The 4,554-nt window shown below is 35.4% G+C and overlaps 1 pseudogene; it reads left to right on the forward strand.

Moving 5' to 3' along the window:
- The first annotated feature begins 600 nt into the window (after positions 1 to 600).
- Positions 601 to 4,181, forward strand: LOC139181726 (KATNB1-like protein 1 pseudogene; annotated as a pseudogene).
- The last annotated feature ends 373 nt before the right edge of the window (positions 4,182 to 4,554 follow it).

Here is a 4,554-nt window from a genome sequence, read left to right on the forward strand (position 1 = left end):
GTCTTTGTTTTTTGGATAATATTGCTGATATCTGTTTGTAAATGAGCTGTAATCTAATTGGCCTTATAAAAAAGTAAGCACTTACAAATCAAATAATTCTAAATACAGGAGAAATTAACCTAAATGAATTTTAGGTTCATGTGAAGTGGAAAATACTCAGTATTAAATATGTGATAATTAATGTTTGTTTATTGATCTAACTAATGTAGACATGTCTAAGAGTAATTAACATTAAGCAGAATATTTTCATTGTACCTAGGTTTAATAGAAGTTAAATATTATTATATCTGTTACAAGTTTGTCAGCAAGGAAATTACTTTGAGTGAAGAAACATCTAAAAAATGTAAATGAGATGTGAGCTTTTAGATAAACTCTGTTAAGAATAATTATGCTTTAGGAATGTCTGTCTAAAATAGTCACTCCTGATTGGGGTAACTTGAATTTCTAAGGGTTGTGCTAAACTAAGTGTTGGAAGTCTAGGTCATTTCCAAATAAAATAAGATTTTGAAACACTTACTACTGAACACTAATTTTCTCTTACAGAGAAACTAAAGAGATTTGGGATTAAAAATGAATGATGTTTGGTGCCATCCTAAAATGTTCTCTCTAAGAAAGCAAAGGTTTTAGAAATTATCACTGGTATTTATGCTCACCAATCTATAAAATGCTAATATAAGTCAGTTCTTGGTTGCTTAAGGGAAGTAGGAAGTGTGTTTTCAGTAAAGAAGGTATGAGGAATGGAATTGCATTTTGTGAAAGGAAAAGGAAGTAAGCTTGACTTACACGTGGCTTTTTAGGATGGTGGAACACAGTAATGGGTACAGAAAGTGATAAAGTTTGTGAAAAGTGAAACATGAGGAGAGTTTTGTATACGGTTAGGACTAAGTTTAAAATAAAGTTAATTAAGTTTACCTTAAAGTAAGCTGGTGTAAAAATTTGAATTTAACTTTTCTGTTAAGATAACACATTTTCTTCAGATTCTGAACTGCCTTTGATAATAGATTTAAGTTTCTTTATCTCTTAAATGGTTGTTCATTGGTAGGACTGATGTTGAAGCTGAAACTCCAATACTTTGGCCACCTGATGTGAAGAGCTGACTCATTTGAAAAGACCCTGATGCTGGGAAAGATTGAGGACAGGAGGGGAACGGGACGACAGAGGATGAGATGGTTGGATGGCATCACTGACTCAATGGACATGGGTTTGGGTGAACTCCAGGAGTTGGTGATGGACAGGGAGGCCTGGCGTGCTGCAGTCCATGGGGTCGCAAAGAGTCGGACATGACTGAGTGACTGAACTGATGGCATCTGAAACCCACAATGTTAAAAAATGCAACTTTTGTAATAATACTGAGGATCATTCCACTGATCTTCCTAGAAAAAGGACCTCTAATTTCACTAATAAGAACATGAAGGAGGTTAAGAAATCTCCAAAATAGTTGGCTGCTTACATAACTAGAACAGTTGGACAAGCTGTGAAAAACCCAGATAAACAATGTAAGGTTTATAGAAGAAAGAAAGTTCATCATCCTATTCAAAATCCTTGTTACAGAAAAAAGCAGCCCCCTAAAAGTGGGGGCTGTGTCATGGCAAATAAAGAAAATGAACTGGCTTGTGCAGGCCACCTCCTTGAAAAACTATGGCATGATGTCGAACATACTTGATTAACTCCAGTGATTCTGGTTCTTCACAGACAGAAAGCTCATCATCAAAATATAGTGGCTTTTTTTCTGATGTTTCTCAGGACCATGAAACAATGGCACAAGTTTTATTCAGCAGGAATTTGAGATTGAATGTAGCTTTAACTTTCTGGAGAAAGAGAAGTACCAGTGAACTTGTAGCGTATTTGATAAGGATAGAGGACCTTGGAGTTGTGGTGGATTGCCTTCCCGTGCTCACCAAGAGTTTACAGGAAGAAAAACAGTACATCTTACTTGGCTGCTGTGTAGATGTGTTGCCTTTAGTAAAGTCACTACTTAAAAGCAGATTTGAAGAATATATAACAATTTGGTTTAAACGGGCTTCAAGCAGTCATAAAAAGGTGGTGGTCAGAACTATCATCCAAAACAGAAATTGTGAATGATGGAAATATTCAGATTTTAAAACAGCAATTAAGTGGGTTGTGGGAACAGGAAAACCATCTTACTTTGGTTCCAGGATATACTGGTAATATAGCCAAGGATGTAGATGCTTAATTATTAGAGTTGCACTGAAAGACTTCATCTATACATTTGGCTATTCAAAACATCCCTGGACTATATGATTTCCCCAAAAATATCCCATCTGAGAACTATGGAAGAAATCAAAACCATTTTTTTCCTTTAAAAAACCACATAATGAAACCACTAATGAAATGCTACCAAGCTACTTCACATTGAAGTGGAAAAAGATCCAAAAGGAGCAGCTTCAGCTTCAAGGAGGTGAAAGTGCACTACAAGATTGTTCACCTTTGCTGCGTTTGGGATTTATATGGTTATGTAGCAACATTGTTTAAGAAGTACTGGGTCTTAATGCAATCCTGCATAAGAATATAATTTATACTATGTGAAAAATAAGACAGGACTTATTACTAGGAATCACAAAGACCAATCATCATTACTTTTTTTTTTTAAATTTTATTTTGTTTTTAAACTTTACAATATTGTATTAGTTTTGCCAAATATTGAAATGAATCTGCCACAGGTATACCTGTGTTCCCCATCCTGAACCATCCTCCCTCCTCCCTCCCCATACCCTCCCTCTGGGTCGTCCCAGTGCACCAGCCCCAAGCATCCAGTATCGTGCATCGAACCTGGACTGGCGACTCATTTCATACATGATATTACTTTTTTTTAAAGATTGTGTTTTATAAGAAAACACTTAAATGTGTGCAGCTACTGTTTTATGTTGAAAAGACTTTGAAAGTTTAAACCATTATAGCAAATAATCAGTACTAAAAAATTTTTGTTGACACTGAGATACTCTGTATGCAAAATGCCTTAATTATTAATAAGCCAATGTGTATGATACCAATATGTGTTTAAGAAAAGTAAAAGCAAGCATGATTCTGGCATGATAAAATCATGGAATTAAATCAGAGGTTTCCATTCATGTAGAATGTTGCTGTTAAAACTTATTCCACACCATTCTTAAAACTTGAGAATATTTTCAGTATCTCTGATTTTTTTTTCCCCCCAGAATCACGTCATGTATGTATGTATGCTATTCCCATAGGTAAGAAAAAGGTGAATCTGTATTTGTATGAATGCTTAGCTGGAAATGTCTATGGAACTGACTAATTTATATTCACTTTTTATTGTACATAGATTTCTGATATTTTCAGTTCTGTATCATTTAAGTTTTCTTCATTTGAGGAAATTCACTAAATATTTCTTTAAAAAAAGAGTGTAAAAAGGCCATCAAAATAGTGGTAAAAAATAGTTCCAATACTTATAACTTAGAAAACCTCTTATCTTGAATATGTTTTAAAAGCTACTATAAAGCCCTAAGAAAAAGAGAGACAACCCAATAGAAAAATGAGTAAGATAATTGAATGGGTACTTCACAAAACAGAATTACATAATGGCTATTATGTCATGCCTTTTATAAACATATAAGAGAATTTAAGCCTCATTAATCAGTGGACACAATATGATATCACTAGTCACCCATTAGAATAGGTAAAGTGAAAAAGATGGAAAACACTCAGAGAAGATGAGGATGTGCAGAAGCTGGAATTCTCATATACTGCTGGGGACAGATAGACCACAAGCACTGTGGGAAACAGCCTGGCCTTCCCTATGAGCTGGCAATTCAACTCCTTGAAAATAAATAAACCACAGCTATACGCCGCAACATGGATGACTCTCACAGACAGAATGCAGAGCATGAAACAATCTATGCTGATAATTCCACTTAAATATAACTTTAAGGATTCATGAATAAGCTGAAAAGCTATAATGAAATACAAAGAATAGTTATCATAGGAGTCAGGGTAATGGTTATTTTGGGGGGAAAGAAAGTCATAGGAAAAATGAGGGTGACTTCTAGGGTCCAAGCAATATTCCATTTCTCAGACTGGCTGGTGGTTACATGGATGTTTGATGATAAACTATTTAGCAGCACATTCATGCTGTGTGCGTGCTCTAGTAAGTGTGCTCTATTTGATAACTACAAAAATTAAAAATTAAATTTGAAAAATTATTCTTGTTTTTTCTTGTGTTGTCTCATTTTATATTACTTTATTATTATTTTTTCTCTTCTAAGTATGGTCTTCCTGGCTAGCTAATTGCAAGGGGTTCCTGTAGGTGGGGACAGAACAGATGACATTCTAGTTTAGCTGGTTTTCCCTGCTACTCTTATCACTTGCCATAAAATCTGGTTGCCTCCTAGGAATAAGTCTTGCTCCAGTGATTCTCCATGGAGCCTCAACTGCCTGGTTTATGCGAGCTAACTGAATCCAACAAGCAGCAGGACCTGGGAGAGGGCATGGAGAAGAATCCTGCTACCGCCTGGGTCTCTCATAGTCTGCATTCGGTTTTATAAAGGAAAGTAGCTTTTGCCCTTCAGCATGCAT

Source organism: Bos indicus, chromosome X, assembly GCF_029378745.1.
Source record: "Bos indicus isolate NIAB-ARS_2022 breed Sahiwal x Tharparkar chromosome X, NIAB-ARS_B.indTharparkar_mat_pri_1.0, whole genome shotgun sequence".
Lineage (NCBI taxonomy): Eukaryota > Metazoa > Chordata > Mammalia > Artiodactyla > Bovidae > Bos > Bos indicus.